The sequence below is a fragment of the Rhinatrema bivittatum genome, chromosome 6 (genome assembly GCF_901001135.1).
Source record: "Rhinatrema bivittatum chromosome 6, aRhiBiv1.1, whole genome shotgun sequence".
Classification (NCBI taxonomy): Eukaryota; Metazoa; Chordata; class Amphibia; order Gymnophiona; family Rhinatrematidae; genus Rhinatrema; species Rhinatrema bivittatum.
The window spans coordinates 273,951,052-273,977,293 of NC_042620.1; the positions used below are offsets into that span (position 1 = coordinate 273,951,052).

The following is a 26,242-nucleotide window of genomic DNA, read 5'->3' on the forward strand; positions in this document are numbered from 1 at the left end:
CATATGAACAGGAGTTGGTGATGATGTGCTTTGATCTGGGTGAAGGAGGAAGGAAGAACGTCCTACTGGCCAGAAAGAGAAGAAGGAAGCAAGAGCAGCTTCCTGTCAAACCCAATAAGAGAAGTCAGCCAACTCCTGCCCAGACTAATGAGGAAAGATCAGTCTTCTGCTGGCTCGGTGACACACCTCCCGGGACTTCACGACACACTAGTGTCGAGAGCCACTGGTTTAGAATGATGTATGTTTGAAGGATACTAATAAAACAAGGAAGTTTGGGCATCCCAATAAAAGAGGTTGCAATAAATGCTAAAGTAGCCCAGGTGCCTGTAAGTTAAGAGAAGGCAGAGCAGAAAGATTCCAAATTACACCTCTCAACTGATGAGCAGGTGGTTAATACAACCAAAAAGAACACACTTTGAAATGTCTCTATGCAAATGCTAGAAACTAAAAAATGGCAGAGTTAGTGTATAGCACTGGATGAAGAGGGAGATATAATTGGCATCTCAGAGAGCTGATGGAAATAGGATAACCAATGGGACACTGTGATACCAGCATACAAATTATATTGCAATGATAGGATGGATCAGTTTGGTGGAGGGGTGGCGCTATATGTTAAAGAAGGCAAATGAGTCAAACAGGATACAAGTTCTGTAGGAAACAAAATGCAATGTTGAATCTTTATAGACAGAAGTTCCAGGAGAGAAGGGGAATAGAATAGCAGTGGGGGTGTATTACCATCCACCTGGCCAGAATGAACAGACAGATGAAATGCTAAAAGAAATTAGGGAATCCAACAAAATTAGCAACAGTAATAATGAGTGATTTCAATTATCCCAGTATTGAGTCTGTGAATGTCACATCAGGACATGCTAAGGGGGTAAACTGAAACACTCCAAGCTGAATAGTCTAATCAGAGTATGAGTTATTGGTTGGCCTTTTGCCAGGGCAGGGCCAAAAATCTGAAAATAAGCAGACACATCTCAGCAGTCTGGCTGAAAGGCAGCTGAACTGCGGGAGTGGGAGTGCAGCTGTGTATATTCCCTTTTCTGCTCTTTAACAGGCGTGAACAAAGAAAAAGAGATAATCTAGCCTTTGTTTTATCTCTTACTCCAGAAAATATGAAAACCACATGTAGGAAAGCCAATAATTATTTGTAAAGTGGAGAAAACCTCATAAATTAGCTGATGGTATAACGCTTATGATTGCATTAATGAAATAAACATCATTTTCTGTTGGTACCGTACCCGTGTATTCCCATTTTGTATGGGGTTCCGAAGGTTCATAAGACACTGATCAAGCCTCCTTTGAGACCCATCATTTCCAGCAATGGATCGTTGCTGGAGCCATTAGCCATTTTCCTTGATAAAGTTTTGCAAGAACAAGTTAAAATCGTGCGTTCTTATGTACAAGATACAACTCAAGTTCTCAAGAAATTACAGGATATCACTTTATCTTCTGACAGACAATTTTGATTTCTATGGATGTAATATCGCTTTATAACAATGTTTCACATACAGTCGCTATGGATGTTGTGGCAGAAGCCTTGTCATCTCAATCACATAAACATCAGGTACCCATGAAATTCTTATTATCTATAGCCCAATTGGTCTTGTGACAGAATTACTTCATGTTTTGTGATCGGTATTATTGACAGATCCATGGGATTGCCATGGGGTCCTCAGTGGCCCCATCTGTCGCCAATTTGATGATGAACAGATTCGAATGCACACATATTTACAAATCTCCATTTTTTTCATCATGTCACTTTCTGGATTTGATATATTGATGACCTTTTATTTTTTTGGGACTCTACTGAATACAATTTAAAACAATTTTTAGAAGTGGCTAAACAACGTTGATGTTTATTTCAAATATACTTCCCAATTTGATCTTTTTCAAATTCCATTTTTGTATATAAGGATCATTAAGGATGGCATTCATATAAAGACCACAATATATCGTAAGGCAATTGACAGGAACACTCTGTTAAGATATCATGGTTTCCATCCTAGGGCATGGGCATTTAAAAATGGACTTCCAGTTAGTCAATACTTCCGTTTGCACCATTTATGTTCTTCGCTGGAGGATTTCAAGCAACAATCATATGATTTAGCTATTCAATTTTTAGAATGGGGGTACCCCTTTTCAGTTATATGCATTGCCTACAAGAGAGCGTTATACTCGCCCAGAGCTTCCCTGTTAGAGTATCAAAGCAGACGTTCTTCACACCATACTGTTTGTGTATTGCAGCATACAGACAGATCATCAGCAATTGTTCGAAGTATTCATCGACATTGGTACATTCTACAACTTAATTCGGTATTCCTTGAGAAACTGATGATATCTTTCCAAAGAGGACCCAACATTAAAAATCAGGTTGTTCGTGCCGCTCTACTCACTACCGTACAGCCATCTAAAGATCGGATTTTTAATTTATCTTCAGAATTTCCATCAGGCATGAACGAAAACGTAGAGTGGATGATGTTGGTTTAAAGAGCCTCTTTTGGTTCTTTCATTGGTTCACATAGTGATGTTCAGTGTGTGATTGGTTGAACGATGAGTCACTGGAGCGTTTAAATGCTTAGGTTATCAAAATGGCGGATCCTTCAGAAACACTATGGCCACTGTGTTATAACGGGAGAAAAACGTTTTTGCAAAGACATGTACATATAGAGTTAACAAACTCTTTAAGATATTGGACACAATTTGGGCACTCTAATTATACTTTTTGTTTTATTTTGTAGAAGAACGCTAAATTTATAGTTATTAAGGCCCCTGAGGAAGGGGCAACACACCAGTTCCATATGCGGAAAGATGAACAAATGATAAGTGTCTTTTGGTTTATATTGGTTTTTGAAGAAAGCACACTAAAGAGGTGGCACTAAATTGTAACAAGTGGAGAACCCAGTGATTACATTTTGGAACGGGTATTTCTTCATCACTTTGGTAACACTTAAATACATTGTTTTATCGGTTTAAGTGAATATGTCATTAACACAATCATAAGCGTTATACCTTCAGCTCATTTATGAGGGTTTCTCCACTTTACAAATAACTATTGGCTTTCCTACATGTGGTTTTCATTAGTCTGATGTATACTCATACTGCATTATAACCAGTTTCAACATTGTATTTTATTTCTTACTCCTGCTGTCTCTGGGACTTTGGTCCCTCCCACCCACTCCTGGATCTACATTTTTTTAATAGGTAACGTAGAATAATCATACAATTAAACTAAATTAGATTCACAATATATTATTGAGGTTTTCCACTTAGAACACCACCAGCCCATCCTCAGATTCTGAAGTGATTGCAGGCCTTGTCTTATTCCCTATGTCTCCAATTCATTTTCTCTTTCTGATGCTAATCCTCCCTAATCTTATTTCCTGCTGCAAACCACGACTACTTTCAAGACTAATTTCCCTATCTTCTTGAACTTCAGTTTTCTTTTTCTCATCCTGCCATTTCCATCTCATCCTTCTATCAGCACATCTCTACCCATCTTCTCCGTATTCTCCCTCTCTTTCTACTTTCAACCAGGGATATCAATCCCAATCCTTCAAGGCAACTTTCACCCCATTATTCCACATCAATCCGTAACCCTTCCAGTCTTATCACTATGCCCCTTCTTCCCGCCTTCTTCTCTTCCTTTCTTATGCTCCCTGTGGAATGCAAACTCTCTGCCCAGATTATGGCTATTTCCATGACAAGATTCATAAAATTAGTCTTGAGTTCGCAACCAGATCACCTTTACCTGCCTCTCCCCTTCCCCTAGCCTCCAGTACACTCTCCTCCTTTCTTGAAGTCACAGTGAAACTCAATACTTGTTCTTCTATGTCCCCACCCAATTCCTCAGCTTTATCTCCACTGCAGTCAGGGGCAGCGCAAGCCTTTTTAGTTTGGGAGCAACCAAGCCCTGCCCTAACTCCATCCCCAAGCTCTGCCCACATTCCAAATGCCAAGTTTTTACTTTAAATTTGCAGTTAATTTTTCTATCCTATATATATTCTTTGCATTAATCAAAGAGTGTAATTATTCATTCCCAGACCAATTAAATGCTTGAAGCTAGAAAACCAGACATAATTGTAAAGGAACAAATGACAAAAAATGACTAATAGAAATGTCAGTACTAAGTAGAGGTGTGCATCCATTTTCCACGTATTTGTAATCCGCAACTTATTTTTTGCTATCTGTTAAATACGTGGGGAGGCGAAACGCATCGCGACTCCCCACGTATTTAACAGATTTCTGTTTTATTCGGCCTCCTAAATAAAAATGTAAACCCCCCCACCCTCCTGACCCCCCCAAGACTTACCAAAACTCCCTGGTGGTCCAGCGGGGAGTCAGGAAGCCATCGCTGCACTCGTTTGCCGGTTTCATCACGGTGCCGATAGCCTGTGTCACAGGGGCTACCAGTGCCATTGGTCAGTCCGTATCACATGGTCACCGGCACCATCTTGTGCTCCTACCATGTGACAGGGGCTGACCAATGGCACCGGTAGCCCCTGTGACATAGTATGGGCAAAGGCTATCGGCGCCATTTTGAGTCCTGGCGTCGGACAGCAGGTCGCTCCGGGACCCCCGTTGGACCCACAGGGACCTTTGGCCAGCTTGGGGGGGCCTCCTGACCCCCACAAGACTTGCCAAAAGTCCAGCGGGGGTCCGGGAGCAACCTCCTTGCATGCCGGCGTTCGATCCCAATACTCAAAATGGCGCCGATCGCCTTTGCCCTCACTATGACGGCGATCGGTGCCATTTTGAATATTGGTATCGGACGGCGATTTTGAGTCTCAAAATGGCGCCGATCACCATCATAGTGAGGGCAAAGGCGATCGGCGCCATTTTGAGTATTGGTATCGGACAGCGATTTTGAGTCTCAAAATAGCGCCGATCACCGTCATAGTGAGGGCAAAGGCGATCGGCGCCATTTTGTGTATTGGGATCGGACACCGGCATGCAAGGAGGTCGCTCCCGGACCCCTGCTGGACTTTTGGCAAGTCTTGTGGGGGTCAGGAGGCCCCCCCAAGCTGGCCAAAGGTCCCTGTGGGTCCAACGGGGGTCCCAGAGTGACCTGCCGTCCGACACCAGGACTCAAAATGGCGCCGATAGCCTTTGCCCATACTATGTCACAGGGGCTACCGGTGCCATTGGTCAGCCCCTGTCACATGGTAGGAGCACAAGATGGCGCCAGTGACCATGTGATACGGACTGACCAATGGCACCGGTAGCTATCGGCGCCGTGATGAAACCGGCAAACGAGTGCAGCGATGGCTTCCTGACTCCCCGCTGGACCACCAGGGAGTTTTGGTAAGTCTTGGGGGGGTCAGGAGGGTGGGGGTTGTAGTTAATTTTAATTTTAGCTGGGACAATAATTTAACTCGCCATAGTAACGTATTTACAGATCGACAACTTATTGAATTCTCCATACTTCCGCATGAAACGGAATTGACCCCCCACGAATACTTATCACGTACGCAACGAAAACTTTTTGCCTGCACATCCCTAGTACTAAGTGACTGTTTGTCATCATAGACCATCCCCCACATACACACACACAGCCTTCTAACAATGGGGTCAGAACAGGATATTTTCCCCTACACCTCACCTTAGAAAAAAATTCTGGTATCATCTAAGTAACAGAACTACAAATTCCCTCCACTACCAGGCACATTGTGAAATAATACACGCAATGTGTATTATTTCACAATGGGGGAAGGGGGACTCTCTGCACATTTGTAGCAAACCTGCCATAATACAGCAGCACTAACTCAAATCTCCAAAAGCAACCACTCTACCTCTGATCTGGCAACACTGCAAATATTACTCGGGCCCCTTGAATACCAATACACCACCTGATGGGAAAACTCAATGAACAAGACTTCTACAGACCCCTACGCAGAAACTACATGCTAGCAGAATGCCTCACCTTAGTCACACATGCAAAATGACCTTCAACAAATACAAAATAAGTGATTACAAATTAAAAATAGAAATATGCAGATAAAAACTAGAATGATAACCTCAAGAAGCCAGACTCTGCATGCAATACAGCACTGGAGCACTAGAAAAAGACATGCATTTCCTCCTAGGCTAAGGAGAAGCCCAGTCATTGTTCTTGTGGGAAATGAGGGATGTTCTGTAATATAACTCCCCTCACAAGAAAAATGGCAAAGTCTCGGCAGAACCCACATAATATGGTATTATACTGGGGCCGCTCAGCCTTTGTCACTTTTCTTGTGGGAGGTGGGTAGGAGCGAGAGAGCAACAGGAGAGGGGTGGGGAGCAATGAGACCAAAGGGAGAGGAGGGGGATAGGACAAGGGGTTGAGAGCAAAAGGGAGTGGAGATGGGGGAGGGATGTGGGGTTCTGAAGGGGGCAGGGGGGGGGCAGTGACATAGTGTTTGGCACCCAGGGTGAATACTTCCTTTGGCACCCCCATATATAATTTAAAAATGTAAACACACAGAAAAATATACTATATCTGCAAAGTAGATTTTTAAATAGTACAGTAAATACAGTATTGTCATAAATTGGAAGTGAGAAAAATGTAGGACCATAATTCAATGAACAGGTATTACTGCACATGTAGCTAAAAAATATTGTACAAGAGCTTTTCAAACTACATAGGCCCCTTCTTCAGATGTCAGATCAGAGATTCATATCTAAAGATGGGTCCTAATTTATCTCAATAACTCATGTACAGTATGTTTGGATAGTACTTACATAGCTCCAATAAAAGCTATTACAGCCTGCTAAACATACAGTTTACCCCAAGAAAGAAATCTGCTGTATCAAAACAGCACTAACTCCCAAGTTTCAAACAGCCTACCCAGGAAAGTTCAGCATTCAAATATTACAATAGGCTTTGGAAGAGCAATATACCTCCTACTGAAAACAGAAATATAGAACCCTTCACAGAAACTATACACTAACAGAATCCCTAATCTTGGTCACATATACAGAACACAAACAGACTAACAAACAAGAAAATCAAGAATAATAAAACATCAATCATAATAAAACCATACTAATAAAAATAATAAATATTTCCAAACAGCTAGTGAGAGAACATCCAATAATTAAAATCTCATGAAAATGTTTATAAATTTCCCAAAACACCAGTATAATATTTCAAAACAGCAGAGACATCAAAAACATCCAGTAATGAAACTAAGGATTAAAAAAATCTGCCACTCCATATCTGGGATACTTTTTTATTATTTCCAGTCACCCTGAGATTATCATGGATTAGCAGAAGGAGTTTACACAAACTTTATCCTCTTACTCACACACACCCTCCCTTCTCGTTCTCTCTCACACACATGCTCACATAGCCCCTTTCTCTCACACACTCTCATACATACCCTTTCTCACACACATATACACACACAGGCTCTGTCTCACACATTTCCTCTCTCTTCCTCTCACACACACAGGCTCTCATACACCTATTCCCTTCAGTCTTGCTTAACAGCCCCCAGAATTCTTGTTCCCCAGCCCCCTCTTCCCAGCATTCTTGCTCTCAAGCCCCCTACCTACTCTTGGTCACAAGCCCTCTCTCCCCTCTCTGACCCCCAGCACTCTGCCCCCTCTCTCCTCTCAGACCCCCACTCCCCAGCAGTCTTGCTCCCCAGCCTCCTTTTCCCACCCCATACTTCCCAGAAATTGTTCCCCAGTCCCCAACAATCTTGTTCCCTTTCCCATACCTTCTTGCCCACAATCACCTCACTCACCGCAGGTGGCCAATGCATTATTTTCACTGGTGCTGCCACAACCCCTCACTCACCCTCCATACTTCAAATATGAAGAGGATTGTGGCCTTGTAGCACGGGCTGCTTCTTCCTCCTCGGCTGTCGGCACTTGATGTCATTCAGATACAGGCAGCAAGGAGGGAGGAAGCAGTCCGTGCTTCAAGGCCACGATCCTTTGATTGAGAGTTAGTGAGGGGATTGCAGCAGCACCGTGGGTTGAGCAGTGGAAATGGAATAATGTACCCTCCCACTGCCACCAATGAAGCTTTTCCCATTCTCAAAAAATTGGAGGGAGGGGTCATGGCCCCTGTGGGGCCCCACCCGTTCTGATGCCTATGAGTGCAGTCATCCCTTCCATCTGTCACATCCTCAGTCTACCACTCTCCACTGCCACTGTTCCTGCTGCCTTCAAACATGTCATAATCATAACACTTAGAAAAATCTTACTGGATCCTATCTATCCTGCCAACTATTGTCCATCTCCCTTTTGCCTCTAGACTACTTGAACATACTGTTCACTGCCATTGTCTTGACTTTCTTACATCTCAAGCCATTCTTTATCCACTCCAGTCTGGTTTTCGTCCTCTACATTCAACTGAAACAGTCCATGCCAAAGTTTCCAGTGACGTGTTAATGGCTAAATCCAAAGGTGTTTACGCTGTCCTTACCCTCCTTGACCTATTTGCTGCTTTTGACACTGCTGTTCACTACCTACTCCTTGATGCTCTGCCCTCCCATGGATTTCAGGACTCTGTCCTGTTTTGGTTCTCTTCTTACCTCTTCCGTTGCACTTTTAGCATTTCCTCTTGGGGTTCCTCGTCTACTGCATTCAACTATCAATGGGTGTGCCTCAGAGTTCTGTCCTGGGTCCTTTTCTCTTCTCCCTATATACTAACTTCATTGTACTCTGATTTCCTCCCACAGCTTGCAATACAATTTTTATGCTGATGACTCCCAGAACTACTTATGTACACCAGAAATGTCACCAGAAATCTAATCCTGGATCTTGGCTGTCTGTCTGCCATTGCTGCCTGGAGGTTCCACCGCCAGCTTAAACTCAACATGGCCAAGATGGAGCTCCTTATCTTCCCCCGCAAGCCCACCTCCCCTCTTCCTCCTTTCTCTGTTTATGTGGATAACATGGTCGTCATCGTCCCTGTCCCATCAGCCTGTAACCTTGGAATCCTCTTCGACTCCTCTCTCTCCTTCTCTACGCATATCCAACACACTGCTAAAATGTGTCGTTTCTTTCTTTATACAACAAGCCAGTGAAAATAAATGAAAAACTCAAACCAAAAAGAAAAAACTTTCACTATAAAATAAAAATGTATCAATCACTGCAGTTGTCGATGCTGGATCTAACAACTTTTTGTAAATTTAAGAGCTTGCTGCAATCTTTTCAATCATCGGTCAAAAAACCTCCATCCACCTTTTATTCAGAAAAAAGTTCTAATATTTTTCTATATATAAAAATTAACTAACAGCAGTCTCCATTATGAGTTAAGTTTAAAATTTAAATACACAAAAAGGATAATGATTTATCTACAATCCAGGGGGTTGCTGGATTCACTGCAGCATGATGGATTCACCAAATCTGAAAAGATTTTTTTTGATTGGGTGATTAGAGAATTGGATCAAGGAAGAGCACTCGATGTGATCTACTAGGATTTCAGCAAAACATTTGATATGGTCCTGCATAGGAGGCACATGAATAAAATAGGAAGCTTGGGAGTGAGTGCCAAGCTGTAGCATGGATTGCAAACTGGTTGACTGACAGGAGACAGCGTGTGATGGTAAATGGAACCTACTCTGAAGAAAGAACCATGTTAAGTGGAGTGCTACAGGGATCGATTTTGGGTCCAGTTCTGTTCAATAACTTTGTAAGCGACATTGCAGAAGGGATAGAAGGTAAAGTTTGTCTGTCTATTTTTATTTATTTATTTATTTTTCTATACCGACCTTCGATTTGGTATATCACATCGGTTTACATATAACAATATGTCTAAGGCGAACCTTGTAATGACATAGTACATTATAACAGCTTAACTGAGAACTGGCTATAATCCAAAACGGTTTTACATAATTATTATAACATGCTTGAATGGCATAACTTAATACAGCATATAAATAGGTTTAATAAATTAACTATGTACAGAGGACGGGTGGGGCATGATATAAGGTGGGAGGGGGAGACTGTGGCAGGGTTACAAGGTATACCCCCTCCCACCGTTTTGGATTATAGCCAGTTCTCAGTTAAGCTGTTATAATGTACTATGTCATTACAAGGTTTGCCTTAGACATATTGTTATATGTAAACCGATGTGATATACCAAATCAAATGTCGGTATAGAAAAATAAATAAATAAATAAAAATAAATAAATAGACAAACTTTACCTTCTATCCCTTCTGCAATGTCGCTTACAAAGTTATTGAACAGAACTGGACCCAAAATCGATCCCTGTGGCACTCCACTTAACATGGTTCTTTCTTCAGAGTAGGTTCCATTTACCATCATACGCTGTCTCCTGTCAGTCAACCAGTTTGCAATCCATGCCAACCAATGGATTCAACCAAAGGGGGTCAACCAATGGCACCGGTAGCCCCTGTCACATGGTAGGGGCTGAAGGCCACCGGCGCCATTTTGCTTAGTGGCAGCCGAGGCCCCGGGAGCGGCAGATCGCTCCCGGGACCTCCGCTGGATCACTAGGGGGGTGTCGGGAGGGTGACACTCAGGGGGAGGCAGGGCGAGTCGGGAGCTGGCTGTCTGCCGCGGCGCCCCCTAAGTCTCAGCACCGATCTTCTTTCTGTGAGTATGTGTGTATGTGAGAAAGGAGTCTGCCAGTTTAAAAAAAATGAAATATAATACATATACCTGAACTTTTGAAAAGTTGGATGAAAGATAAAATTACTGAATTTTTTAAGCATCCCTCTTCTGGAAAATAAAATTTAACTTAAAGTGGGTAGAGACAAATACTAAAGCAAAACAATTAAAGTATTTAAAATGTTCATCTCAGCAAAATCACAAATTTAAGATACTGATGCCAGTTGGGGTTTGGGTTTTTTTTTGTTTTGTTTTTTTTAAGCATAATTTAAGCATGAAGACTAGAATAGAATCTGAAATGGTTTTGCTTTTTTTTTTTTTAAATCTTTAGAAAATGTGTATTTTTAAATTACTAAGACTGGAATCTTCCCATTTAAAAGGGAAGCTGACTAAGGATGTCTTTTGGTTCCATATCTCCCACATGAATAATCATATGACTGATAGTTTGAAGAAAGACACTTGCTTTATTGCCTGGAAGCGTAAAACAAGAGAAGCTGTACTGTGTGGGTGGCTGTCCCTTGGGAAGACAGAACCTGAAGGAAGGGTGTCATTTCGCCTTTTGATAGGAATGTGGTTTTCTTATTTAATGGTTGAGAGCATCACTTTCACTTTTAGTAAAAGTGAAAAATGCTGCAAGTCTGAAAGCAAGGTGCTTCTGTGAGAGTGTAATATGTATGTGAGACAGGGAGGGTGCTTCTGTATGTGTGTGGTGTATATGCGAGTCAGGGAGGGTGCTTCTGTGCGTCAATGTGTATGTGCGAGAGAGATGGAGCATGTTTTTGGTTGGCTTGTGGCTGTGAGAGAGGGCATGTGTGTGATTGAGCCTGCTTGTAAGTGAGATAGAACATGTGTGTGATTGAGAGCTTGTGTGTAAGTGAAATAGAGCATGTGTGTGATTGAAAGCCTGTGAGTAAGTGAGAGAGAGCGAGAGCATGTGTGATTGAGAGAGACTGACCAGAGAGGTGATGTGTGTTTGTGTGAGAAAGGCTGATCAGGGAGATGACTGGTGTGTGTGTGAGAGAGAGAGAGACTGGTTGGGGAGATGACTGGTGTGTGAGAGACAGAAACTGGTCCTGAGGGTGTGACTGGTGTGTGTGTGAGACAGAGAAGAGACTGGTTGTGGTTCCTAAGGAAGAGGTCTGTGAGGACAGCTTCAGCAGCTACTGCTGCTTCTGGTATGGTCTGCAAGGGAAAGGAGTAGGAGAACTGCTGGAGAGGGTAAGTAAAGGTGGCTTTTTAAGTTCATTTTTCTTGATTGACTATCATTTTAATTATTGGGTAGTATGTGATGTGTCTGCTGTTTGAAATATTTTATTGGTGTTTGGTAAAGCTTTCAAAATTTGCATGACTTTAATTATTGGATATTTTATTCATCAGCTGTTTTGAAATTATTTTATTTGTATGATTGTATAATTATGATTAATGATTTATATATCTTTATTTTATTGATTTGTTTCACGAGGAATGGTGAAATTTTTGTTTTTCCATTGTTACACTGTATAGAGTCTGGCATGATGCGTTTTACAGTTCAGTTTTTGTCTGCACATTTCTATTTATAATTTATGTGGCTTTATTCTGTATTTGGTGAGGGTTTGTGTTCTGCATGCAAAGACTGAAATTAATAGGGATGTGAATCGTTTTAGGACGATTAAAATTATCGTCCGATAATTTTAATATCGTCTTAAACCGTTATGGAACACAATACAATAGAGATTCTAACGATTTATCGTTATAAATCGTTAGAATCGTGAGCCGGCACACTAAAACCCCCTAAAACCCACCCCCGACCCTTTAAATTAAATCCCCCACCCTCCCGAACCCCCCCCCAAATGACTTAAATAACCTGCGGGTCCAGCGGCGGTCCGGAACGGCAGCGGTCCAGAACGGGCTCCTGCTACTGAATCTTGTTGTCTTCGGCCGGCGCCATTTTCCAAAATGGCGCCGAAAAATGGCGGCGGCCATAGACGAACACGATTGGACGGCAGGAGGTCCTTCCGGACCCCCGCTGGACTTTTGGCAAGTCTTGTGGGGGTCAGGAGGCCCCCCCCAAGCTGGCCAAAAGTTCCTGGAGGTCCAGCGGGGGTCAGGGAGCGATTTCCCGCCGCGAATCATTTTCGTACGGAAAATGGCGCCGGCAGGAGATCGACTGCAGGAGGTTGTTCAGCGAGGGTTCCGGCGCCTCGCTGAACGACCTCCTGCAGTCGATCTCCTGCCGGCGCCATTTTCCGTACGAAAACGATTCGCGGCGGGAAATCGCTCCCTGACCCCCGCTGGACCTCCAGGAACTTTTGGCCAGCTTGGGGGGGGCCTCCTGACCCCCACAAGACTTGCCAAAAGTCCAGCGGGGGTCCGGAAGGACCTCCTGCCGTCCAATCGTGTTCGTCTTTGGCCACCGCCATTTTTCGGCGCCATTTTGGAAAATGGCGCCGGCCGAAGACAACAAGATTCAGTAGCAGGAGCCCGTTCCGGACCGCTGCCGTTCCGGACCGCCGCTGGACCCGCAGGTTATTTAAGTCATTTGGGGGGGGGTTCGGGAGGGTGGGGGATTTAATTTAAAGGGTCGGGGGTGGGTTTTAGGGGGTTTTAATGTGCCGGTTTTGCGATTTTACGTTTTTTTCGATTTTTTTACGATTTTTCACGATTTTTCACGATATTTTACCCCCCCAAACGGCAACAATACGATTCCCTCCCCCTCCCAGCCGAAATCGATCGTTAAGACGATCGAGGACACGATTCACATCTCTAGAAATTAAGCATTCTTTTAGCATGTGGTTTCTCTGTAGGGGTCTGTAGTAGCTTAGCCTGTTCTGTTTTCCTGATAGGAGGTGTATTGATATTTTAGATTCTGGTATAATATTTTTGGTATTCTTTTTCATAGGTAGGGTTGTTATTCTTTGAATGTTGGCAGATAGTATTGTGTTGATACGGGAGGACCATGCCGAAATATATCATAATAGGTATGATGCCATATGAATTCCAAGATGCAAAGTTTTCATGTTGGCATCACAACAGTGCATGAAATTTCACAACAACTTGTATATTAATTTTACCTCAGAATGTCATTTTTCATGTAAAATATGTTATAAATGCATAATTTAAAATTGTGTATGGGGAGGGGCGCCTGACTGTAAGATTTGCCTAGGGTGCCTAATACCCTTGCCCCGGCCCTGGCTGTTCCATCCCCTTTATCATTTTGGTTGCCCTTCTCTGTACCTTCTCCATCACAACTATATCTTTTTTGAGATGTGGCGACCAAAATTGTACACAGTATTCAAGGTGCGGTCTCACCATGGAGTGATATAGAGGAATTATGACATTTTCCGTTTTATTAACCATTCCCTTCCTAATAATTCCTAATATTCTGTTTGCTTTTTTGACTGCTGCAGCACACTGAGCTGATGATTTTAAAGTATTATCCACTATGATGCCTAGATCTTTTTCCTGGATGGTAGCTCCTAATATAGAACCTAACAGTGTAACTACAGCAAGGGTTATTTTTCCCTATATGCAACACCTTGCACTTGTCCACATTAAATTTCATCTGCCATTTGGATGCCCAATCTTCCAGTCTTGCAAGGTGGTCCTGTAATGTATCACAATCTGCTTGTGATTTAACTACCCTGAATAATTTTGTATCATCCACAAATTTGATAACCTCACTCATCGTATTCCTTTCCAGATCATTTATATATATATATTGAAAAGCACCGGTCCAAGTACAGATCCCTGAGGCATTCCACTGTTTACTCTTTTCCACTGAGAAAATTGATCATTTAATCCTACTTTCTGTTTCCTATCTTTTAACCAGTTTGTAATCCACAAAAGGACATTGCCTCCTGTCCCATGACTTTTTAGTTTTCTTAGAAGCCTCTCATGAGGGACTTTGTCAAACGCCGTCTGAAAATCCAAATACTCTACATCTACCGGTTCACCTTTATCCACATGTTTATTAACCCCTTCAAAAAAATGAAGCAGATTTGTTAGGCAAGACTTCCCTTTGGTAAATCCATGTTGACTGTGTTCCATTAAACCATGTCTTTCTATATGCTCTACAATTTTGATCTTGAGAATAGTTTCCACTATTTTTCCTGGCACTGAAGTCAGGCTCACTGGTCTATAGTTACCCGGATCACCCCTGGAGCCTTTTTTAAATATTGGGGTTACATTGGCCACCCTCCAGTCTTCAGGTGCAATGGATGATTTTAATGATAGGTTACAAATTTTTACTAATAGATCAGAAATTTCATTTTTTAGTTCCTTCAGTAGCCTAGGATGCATACCACATCCGGTCCAGGTGATTTGCTACTCTTTAGTTTGTCAATCTGGCCTACTACATCTTCCAGATTCACAGTGATTTCGTTCAGTTCATCTGACTCATCACCCCTGAAAGCCCATCTCCGGAACTGGTATCTCCCCAACATCTTCATTAGTAAACACGGAAGCAAAGAATTAATTTAGTCTTTCTGCAATGGCCTTATCTTCCCTAAGAGCCCCTTTAACCCCTCGGTCATCTAATGGTCCAACCGACTCCCTCACAGGTTTCTTGCTTCGGATATATTTTTAAAAGTTTTTATTATGAGTTTTTGCCTCTATGGCCAACTTCATTTCAAAGTCTCTTTTCACCTGTCTTATCAACGTTTTACACTTAACTTGACAATGCTTATGTTTTATCCTATTTTCTTCAGATGGATCTTTCTTCCAATTTTTGAAGGATTTTTTTTGGCTAAAATAGCCTCTTTCACCTCACCTTTTAACATTGATGGTAATCGTTTTGCCTTCCTTCCACCTTTCTTAATGTGTGGAATACATATGGACTGCGCCTCTAGGACTGTATTTTTAAACAATGTCCATGCCTGTTGAATACTTTTAACCTTTTCAGCTGCACCTTTTAGGTTTTTTTCTAACTATTTTCCTCATTTTATCAAAGTTTCCCATTTCAAAGTTTAGTGTTAGAGCTGCAGATTTATTTATTGTCCCCCTTCCAGTTATTAGTTTAAATTTGATCATGTTATGATCACTGTTGCCAAGTGGCCTCACCACTTTACCTCTCTCACCAAGTCCTGCGTTCTACTAAGAATTAAATCTAAAATAGCTCCCTCTTTTGTTAGTTCCTGAAACAATTGCTCCATGAAGAAATCATTTATTACATCCAGGAACTTTGTCTCTAGCAAGTCCTGATGTTACATTTACCCAGACAATATTGGGGTAATTGAAATCTTCCATTATTATTGCACTGCCAAATTGGTTACCTTCCCTGATTTCTCTTAGCATTTCATCATCTGTCTGACCATTTTGTCCAGGTGGACGGTAGTATACTCCTATCACTATACTCTTACCCAACACACATGGGATTTCTACCCATATAGATTCTACTGAGCATTTAGTCTCTTGTATGATCTTTATCCTGTTGGACAAACTTCAAACTTGTTCTGTTGGAAAGCAAGCAGTAGAACTAGGGGTCACAAAATGAAACTTCAGGGGGCATGAGAGAGAACCAATGTTAAGAAATATTTCTTCACGGAGAGGGTGGTGGATGCCTGGAATGCCCTTCCAAAAGAGATGGGGAGGATGAAAACAGTAAACAAATTAAAAAAGGAATGGAATAAACACTGGATTCCTAAAGGCTAGATGATAAAACGAAGAAAAGGGTGCATAGGGTAACTTGCATGCAGTGGCAGTTACTACCCTTAACCACTTAGCTTTCAAGATTTGGACACAATTGTGACATCGCTCTTTGCTTCAATGGTGGAGGAATTGAATTCAGATGACAGCCAAAGATGGGGCCCTAACTTTTATGGTCTGGGGTACTGATACGCAGACATTAGGGAAAAAGTGCAAGACTGCTTCTATGACCAAGACTAAAAGCAAAGCATGTTCAACCAGCATTGTCTGAATTATCAAGTCTGCTCACCCTATAAAAAAGTTGCTCATAGTAATTTTGTTATTGGGTTTGATAGTTGCTTAGTTTTGATTGTAAATATTACTACCCTTAATATAAAGCTTGAAGGTAATCTGCACAGAGCAGCAGTTATTACCCTTACCAGTCCCATGGGGCTGACCTACACGGAGAGTAGGTTACTAGCTTAAGAAACTTGCTGGGCAGACTGGATTGGGACCGTTTGGTTCTTTTTCTTTCATCATTACTATGTTACTATGTAAGCTAGGCGACAATATCTGGAAAGCGGTCAAGAATGCAAAGATGTAAATGGAAGAAAAAATTGCAAATATGGTAAGGAGGACACGCCTTTTTTTGTGTTTGTTTTTTGTTAGTGATAGGAGGAAGTGCAAAAGTGGCATTGTGAGACTCAGAGGTGAAGGGAAGGAATATGTAGAAGATACAGAACAAGCAAAATTGCTTAACAAATATTTCTATTAAGTGTTCATGGTGAAATGGCCAGGAGCAGGCCCCCCATAAAGCAAACACAAATCAAATTGAAAGTGAGGAAGAAAGGATCTTTATCAGTACCCCATGCAGGAGTGTCACTGATACATGTAAAGCCTGAAGACAGCACAGACATCTAAGGAGCAGATCTTCCTCAGAGTTCCATGCAGGAGCTGCACTGATGCATAAAGCTCAGCTATATGCAGGAGCTGCACTGATGAATGTAGCTCAGCGAGCTGAAAAGAAGATCTTCCTCAGAGCTCCATGCAGGAATTGCACTGATGCAAATGCAGCATGAATACAGCACCGAGCTCCCTTCAGCAGTTGCACTGATGCAAATACGGCATGAATACAGCACAGACAGCTGAAGAGAAGATCGTCCTCAGAGTTCTATGCAGGAATTGCATTGATGCAAATGCAGCATGAATACAGCACAGAGCTCCATTCACCAGTTGCACTGATGCAAATTCGGCATGAATATACCACAGACAGCTGAAGAAAAGATCTTCCTCAGAGTTCCTTGCAGGAGAGTCACTAATTCACGTAAAGTCTGAATACAGCACTGATAGCTGAAGATTGGATCTTTATTAGAGCCAAAAATCCAACGAAGCAAAATCTTTATTAGAGCCTCATGCAGGTGCCAGTCTGCGTCATGTAAAAGCTTGAATACAGCACAGAACGCTGAAGAGACTGAGGCGAGCGGAGGTAGAGAAAGAGGAGGAGAGCTGCTGATTCCCTTCTCCCGCTGACCCTTCTACTATAATCCATTACTAGAAAAGAATAAAGCAGAGATGTCTTGATGAGAGAGGGGAGACAGGCAGACAGCGAGGAGCTGCGCCTTTAAGGGGCGCCGTCGGGCACGCGCCGCGCGCCCTCATGGCCCTGGCACGAGCTCTGGAATGCCCAGGACGGCGGAGGCGCGCGCGCGGACCCGCGGCGGAGAGAGAGACGGAGGGAGGGAGCCGGAGACACGGAGAGAGACGGAGGGGAGAGGCGGACAGACGTCGGGAGGGCAACGAGGGAAAGACGCGGAGAGCCGGAGGCGACGCAGCAGGTGAGAGAGCACCTCCCTCTCCCTCCCCACCATCTCTTCCCAGCACCCCCTCCCTCAAGGTTATTCCCTTTTTCTCCTCCGGAGCATCTGTACGCCCCCCGCTCCCAACACATACCCTTCGTCCCCTGGTGCATCTCATTTCCATTTCCATTCCCTTTCACTATCCGCCATCCCCACCCTCTATCTCCCTGCTCAGAGCATCTCCTGGGCATCCTCCTCTCATCTCTTCCTCTCCCCCCCCCCCTCCCCCACCGGCCAGGTGCACACCATCAGTATCCCCTTTCAGCATCCTCTGGTGCTTTTCTTCCCCCTTCCTCCTTTCCCTCAGAGCATCCCTCTCCACCTAATCATCCCCTGCAGCACCTGGAGCCTCTCTCTCCCTCCCCCCCCCCCCCCCCCCAGGGCCGGCTTTTGAGACGTGAGACCAGGGCAGTGGCACAGAGTGCCAAGCACTAAGGGAGGCCAGGCCCTTCCCAGCATGGGGCTGAAGAAGGGTCGCTGCTGCCTCCTGTGCTCCCCACCAGCCCCGTTAAGAAGAATCACTTCCCCTGCAGTCCATGAAGTCAAGGTGCTGCTGCCATCGCACCCCCCCCCCCCTCAACAGGCCTTGGGGGCCCGGTCCTTCCAAAATTTGGTGCCTGCCACCAGCGCCTCTCTCCCCTGTATACTCTAAGACACTGATGGCCTTCAGAAGGGCTGGACCCCCAGTGCTGTGCTCCTGTCAGCATGGAAGGAAGGGGCAAGAACAGAAAGTAAGAATGAAGAGAGAAGGATGGCAGACATAGGGGGACAGGAATGGGAGAAGAGGGAGCAGGGATAGAAGTTAAGAGTGAGAACGGGAAAACGGAAGTGGGGGCAGAGATGAAAGGAGGGGAGCAGTGACGGAAGGTGTGGAAGGGCTGGGATAGACATTCAGAGCCAGGAGGGGAGAATGGAAGGGAAGAGCGAAGCTGCAGGTGTTGGTATGAGTGAAGCTGATATTTTACACTCTTGGGGGGGGCGGAGAGATGGAGAGCACTGAGCCTAAAGCTGGCCCTGCTTTCTCATTTCCCCAGATCTCCATTCTACCCTCTATCTCTCCTCTACCATCCCTTCAAATATCCTCTTCATGGAGTGTTCCCCCCCCCTCCGAACCTCCTACCTATTCCTGCATAGCTACCCCAGCATCCCTCCTATCCCTCTGCACCCTCCAAGCATCCCACCTATCCCTCCACAGCCTTCCCTCCCCCAAGATTACTATTTCCAGCCTCTACCCAAGCATCCCATCCTGTACATTCCTCCTGGTTCCACCTCCCTCATCCCCCTTGAGTATCATGCTTATCTCTCTATAGCTCCCCCTCTCTGAATATCTTATCTATCTATCCCTTCACCCCTCTTCCCAAACAGCCCATGGATCTATCCCCAGGAGCATCCCACCTATCCATTCCCTTTATTGATCCCTAGCTCTTTCCCTCCCCAAACATCCAAACTATACATCCCCAAGCTCCCCCCACCTCGAGTATTCCTACTAGTACCTACCTGGCCCTCCCTGCTCTGCATCCCTGTCAGGCCCCTTTCCCCACCCGGGCATTTCATCCATCCACCACCCAGCAACCCATATATCTCTAGCCCTCTTCCTTGAGCATCCCAGCCCGGCCAATCAGCATCCCATCCTTCCCTCCAGCTACCCATTCAACCCCAGCCCTGAGCATTTCATCCACCCTTTCAGCTCCCCCCCTCTTCAGCATCCCAACTACACATCCAATGCCAACCCTGAGCATTTCATCCATCCTTTCAGCTCCCCCCTCTTCAGCATCCCAACTACACATCCAATGCCAGCCCTGAGCATTTCATCCATCCTTTCAGCTCCCCCCTCTTCAGCATCCCAACTAACACATCCATCCCCAACCCCCTGAACATCTTACTTATCCATTCCTTGCAAACCCTTAGCATCCTATCTATCGACCTAAACTCTTACCCCAAGTATTCCATCCATTTCCCCAACGTTATACCTGCTGATAATCCCATTTGTTCATCTCTGACGCTCTCCATTCCTAAGCATTCCATCCATCTATTCCTCCATCCTTCTTTGCAACATACCTCCTAAGCATCCTCTCTATCTCCCCTCCCTTCATAGCATCTCCCTCATCTCCACAGCCCCGCCAAGCACATCACCTATTCATCCTCACACTTCTGAGCATTTCAGTCGTCATCCTGGCCCTACCCAGGCAATTCTTCCATCCATCCAGCAACCTACCTATTCAAGCCCTCTCCCCTGAGCATACCATCTCATCCAGCCAATAAAATCAGTTACAAACATTTCCCACCACCAGTCAATCCAACCATCTATCCCCTCCCTCTCCACTAAGCAACACATTTGTCTGTCCCAAAACACATCCAGTAAGCATCTCATCCATCATCTCATTCATCCAGCTCATTCCTCTCTATTCCCTTGAACATCCCATACATCTGGAACCAGCTTCCATCTGAGTATACTATTCATGTTTCACCAACTCCCCCAACCCCAAGCATACCATCTATCTAACCCTAAACCACAACCCCCCGAGTATTCCATCATCTAGCCCCAATTCTCCCCCATCTTGAGCATCCCATTCATCTAGACCCAACCCCACACATGAGCATCTCATCCTTCTCACCCCACCCCAAACATCCCTTACATCCAGCTTCAAATTGCACCTTCCCCAAGCAACCCATTCTTCTATACTCAAAGCCTCATCCATACCCCTCCCATCCATCCAGCCCTATCATCCCAGAAAGCACATCCATTCATCCATGACATTATCAAGCATCCCATCCATTCAGCTCTAGACTCCTCACTCCAAGCATTCCACTGATCTAGCCCCTCTCCCTCTGAACATCCTATCCATCCAGCCCCAATCCCCCTCTACCTCAATTATGCCATCAATCAAGCTCCAACCTCCCTCACCTCGTTCATCCCATTCTTCTAGACTAATCACCCCTAATCTTCCCAATTATCCACCTTTGGCCAATACCATCCCAAACATCCCACCTACACATCCTCAGTCACTACGTCCACGAGCATCCCATCCATCCACCTAGCCCCACCCCCTGAGCATCTCACCCATTATCAATCCCCTCCCCCCTTCAATCATCCCCTTTCCATCTCCTGAAGGTCCATCTTCAGCCATCCCTCTCTCTCTCTGTTCTGAAAATAACGCATGTTTAGCCAAACCTCTACCCACATGCTGAGCACCCATCCATCCTCTGCGTCTACCTTTAGCCATCACTCGCCCCATCTTCTGATAATCCATCCATTCCTATCCCTTTTCCTCACCATGAATACAGTCCTCTCTCTCCCAATTTCCTAAGCATCCATCCATTGCAGCTTAAAGCTCCATCCATCCTCTGCCGACCCTTTCTCTGCCTCTTCTCATCCCTCAGCCTTCTCATCCTTCATATTCATCTAAATGTTTTCCTATCTGCTTCCCTGTTAAGTCCTGAGCCATTTGTTTTCTGGTAGCCTCTCAATTTCCTTCCTGATCCATCTCTCCTCATTTTCCATCTTCAACCATCCCTGTTCCCATCTCCTCCTCCTTGCCATCTCATTGTCATCCTCCATTTTCAAGAATTTTTCCTGTCCCCTCTTATCTGCCTGTCTGAGATCCCTTTTCCCATCTCTCCTCCTCCCCATCTTCTGCATTACCCCTTTGTCTTCCTCTCCTCCTCCTCCTCATTGTCATCAAGGTCATTGAAGAAAGAAAGGGTAGGATTAGGAGGGTGATAAAAAAGAATGTTAGTAGACTTACTTTATTCATACTCTATATAAGTAAACTATTCTAATATATATATAAATATATATATATATATATATATATATATATATATATATATAGAAGGAAAGAATGCCAGAGGAGTTAATCAGGCAGAAGTAGAGATGAGGTCCCCCGTCTGCCATGGACAGAGGAATAGGGGCAGCAGATGATACTGGAAAGAGTGTAAGAGCAAAGTGGGAGGGTTTGTTCAGTTGAAGATGAAGAGGATCAGTAGATTTAATTGAGATGGAGTGATAGTCCCAGAGAGATTGATGGAAGAGGATATGCTGAACAGTAGTGGATCATGAAATCAGAATGAAAAAGTTATGGTTCGGGTTAGACAAAAAGAGAGAAGATTTGTTTTTACTCTCAATGCATAATTAAGCTCTGAAATTCATTACTGGAGGATGTGGTGAAAGCCATTAATATAATTGGATTTTAAAAAGATTTAGGCAGATCCTGGAGGAAAAGTCCATAAATCATTATTAAGGTGGACTTGGGGAAATCCACTGCTTATCCCTGAGATAAGCAGCATGGAATCTACATACGTTTTGTTGTGAGTCATTTTGGGCCTTGGTGTAGAAGACGCACAAATGCAATAAGTAAATAAATCTATCCCCCCTTGGTATCCTGCCAGGTACTTGTGACCTGGATTGGCTACTGTTGGAAACAGGATACTGGGCTTGATGGACCTTTGGTCTGACCCAGCATGGCAAGTCTTATGTTCTTATGGAGTTGTGATGTGGCCAGACATGAGCAATAGCAGTAGAGTGAGGAATGAAGTCATAAGGAGGTCACATTACTGATAGAAAGAGAGACAACAAACTAGTAATTATGGGAGAAAGTGAATAATAATAGAGTAAATTACTATAATATTCTTAAACCAACACCCTTCATGTCGTTTATCCAATCTGTCTGCCCTATCCCATCCACTGCCCTCTATATCCATCCCAGGCATGTTTAAATTCAGTCACAGTGCTGCCCTCTGCTGGCGTCTTTGTTTTTTACAGGTCTCGTACATAATGCAACAGCTGGAAATCTTAGCACCAGGCTTTGCAATAATCTAAACAGCCCCTAAAACTAGTGAGACTGTTGTTGAAATATTCCCTCATGGCTATAACGATGGCCACTCCATGCAGGTTACCTCAGCCTTCTTGGAAGCCTGACACAGTCATAGCATGGCTATTCAGATATTACCACGACTGCTCTATGCAGGTTGCATAGAGCTTCCATTCTTCCTACGTGGCCCTCTATAATTTCCCATGAAATTCACACTCAGTTCCCCTCCCCCATCTACTTTATCATTGCGCTCCGGGTCTGTGTCGGACACATTTGCATTCTCTCATGGGTTTCATTGTAATTAACTCTGTGGGGAGGATGTTCAGGAATGCACCACCCAGTCTCTAAAGAAGGGTTTCCTCTGAACCTTCCTCCCTGCAGCTTCACATCTTGACCCCATAAGAACATAAGAAATGACATGCCGGGTCAGAACAAGGCCCATCGATCCCCTTGTCCAGTCTCTCTCACAGTGGCTAGTCCGGGTCACAAGTACCTGGCAGATCCCATAAATTAGATCTAATTCCTGTTACTCAGGCCCAGGGATAGCAGCAGCTTTCTTTAGTCTACCTGGATATAATGTGTTATGGACTTTTCCTCCAGGAATTTATCATCATCTTTATCACGTCCTCTGGCAACAGGTTCCGCAGCCTGGTTGTGCGCTGAGTGACAAAGTGCTTTCTGTGATGTTTTACATCGGCTGGTTATTGGTTTCATGGACTGTCCCCTTGTCCTTGAATTTTCTTCCTGTGGAAAATTTCACTTTTCCATAATTTATTGAAGCCTGTAACGTATTTGAATGTTAATAATAATTCATGTTAAGAGAGCACAAAGATGAGCGGTCATAAAGGATTCAGGGAACAAATGGAGAACGGAGAATAAGACGAAATAGGACAGCATAGGGTGAAAACCTAAATTACGGGGGGGGGGTGGGGGGATGGGCTGCATTGGGACCTAATGGGAGCCTAGGAATGGACTCGTAGCTCATATATTGGTTGCAGTCCCACAGTCGCTACTGTTAGCAAGAGAATACTGGGATACAAAGGTGGGGGGATGGACTGATGATACAGCTGCCAGCATCCCCGCCAGCAGGCACAGCTCCCGACATTCAGAGCTGGGAATGGCTGAGCTGCAGACTCCGGGAGGCGCCGCCTGGGACAGAGCTGAGATGACGAGGAGAGACTGTATTTACTATCAGCTGCCCTGAAACGAGCCGAGGTGGTTTGAGGCAACTTCCTCATGTGGACCGGATTCTGCCTTCCGCAGCATTAGGCGGGAGTGGAGAGGTGCTGGATTTATCCTATCAGGAGCCTAAGCTGGATCTTGTACTGTCAAATGATGACGGTGTTGCTGGGGTTCATGGTGAGGAATTCCAGTAATCGCCGCGCTGTATGGTTCAATATTAGATTCAGACTTCAACCGAACAGATCCCTGGACTTTAGGATGCAGAGGACCTGCCAGGAGCCCCAGAGCCAAAGGATAATGGGGGAACTGTGGGCAGCAATGAAAGGGGAGTAGTGAGCAAGAAATTGTTATTTAAAGGAAGAGGGAAAATACAGTGCTCTGCTTCCATGGGGAGGGAACAGAATGGTAAGAGAGGCAGGAAGTTCAGTCAGAAAATTCACAGTCAAGGGAGGACAGGTAGAATTATCAGTCAGAAGGGAGGGGGATGGGGGTTAGAGGAGCAAAAACTCCCAATCGAACAAGGAAGAGATAAAGGCACCTCTAGATATGGAAGTGTTAACCCAACCTGGACGGAGCCCACAAAATGTGAGAGGGTCTAGCGCCTGAGTGAACTCAGTGCTGGTGTCCTACGAGGGGTCGAGCCAGGTGGTGTAGTGAACCTGTGCCCAGAGGCAGGAGGGTATAAAACATCCTGAACTGGAGAGGGGCCCACTTCCAGAGAATCCCTTCACTGAGCCACCAAAACACACTAGCATCAGAAAAATGGGGACTGGCTGTAAAGATATTTTCCAATTTCCGGTTTTAGCAGCAGAGAGAACTGATTAAAGCTTCCAGAGCTGGGCTGCGATGGTTACAAAAGTAGAAGGCAGGGTGTAATGCACTCTTCAACAGTTTATATAATCCTCCCCTTGGTTAGGAAAACTACTTACAACATCTCCCCACGGAGAATACAGCGTCCTCTCTCTTCAGCCACAAATTCTTCCCTTTCTCAGCAGACAGCGGCTCTCACAGTCTTAGGCTAACGTATGGCACTTACGTGCATTCATAGACACACAGCAGTTCTCTCCATTCTCAAAGTAACCTTTCACACATTTCTTCTGATGCCTATATACAAGCAATAGCAAAGGACTGTCCCCAGCTCTCACCCCCTCTGAGGCTTCTTCACGCCATTTTCTTCCCAGCGACTGAGGGAGCTACGAAATCCTCCAACTCGGGGATTCAAGTCAGGTCTGCTGGTTATATTTCCCCTTGAGAAGAAACTTCTCTCCCCTTCCAGGGCCTTCTCATAAGCGAGGCCTCCCTAGGCGCACTCAGACCCTGGATGGGTTCCCTCCAGCAGCTCCTGCCGAGTCCTAAGCCCAGCATTTTATACTGAGGGGGACACTCTCTTAAAGAGGAACATATCTCATCAAGGTTCATTAATCACTCTTCCCACATGTTACTCTCCATGCATTGCATCGTGTGCAGTTTTACCAGACATAATACTGTTCATGAGAGCAGAGGAATGTAGCAGTAAGTGATAGCTTCTGCCCTTCTACAGTATATCCACAGTCTTCATTCATTCCTCAAGTCTATCAGTCTCCTACACCCGGACTCCTTTCCAAGGGAGACCCCCGCCACATGAGGGAGAGGCAAAAAAAGAAGAAAGTGGAATATGCAAAGAGGAAGAGCAGCAGAAGGCAGAAAAGTTGAAATAAGTTCTTGTGCTCAGACATAAAGCAAAAGGAAATGTGGTTAACAAAGGTGAAATAATTAGAAATCCATTTCCAGATGAGGGGGTACTCGAAGTATTTGCAGAAAGGAGTGCAGATAAGGCCATAGGGACCTGAGGGTGTGCTCCCCTGATTCTTAAAAGGCTCAGGACAGTGCTGCCAGCCACCCTATCTTCATGGACCAGCAGAAGAGGGGGGAGTTTCTGAGGAAGTGGAGAGACACACAGCTCTAGTCCTGCTGTGCACGTGTGGGGAGAGGGAGAACTCGACTACACGCCTAACAGTGTAATGGCATAGCTAGGGGAACAGTAAAATAAGAGAGAGAACATGACTTCAGAAGGAGAGGGGGCTTTGGTCAGAGCTTTGATTGAGTTTTGAGGGGGCGCACCATGGTGGATCCAGAGAGGTATCGTAGACTTTGGCGCTCTCTGGGCTTCAGTAAAGTGTAGACATTGTTCAAATCCCTCTGATACCAATTTATTTCACATGTTGAAGTGGTATGAGCTC

At 44.5% G+C, this 26,242-nt stretch overlaps 1 protein-coding gene across 2 annotated transcripts in view; it reads left to right on the forward strand.

Annotated features, from left to right (window-relative positions):
* Positions 1 to 17,880: 17,880 nt before the first annotated feature.
* Positions 17,881 to 26,242, forward strand: part of NLGN3 (neuroligin 3) — a 305,227-nt gene continuing 296,865 nt past the window's right edge. For both annotated transcript variants that reach the window (XM_029607233.1, XM_029607234.1), the window contains exon 1: positions 17,881 to 18,009. The gene's annotated coding sequence lies outside the window, so the exon portion shown is untranslated. The remainder of the gene's footprint in view (positions 18,010 to 26,242) is intronic.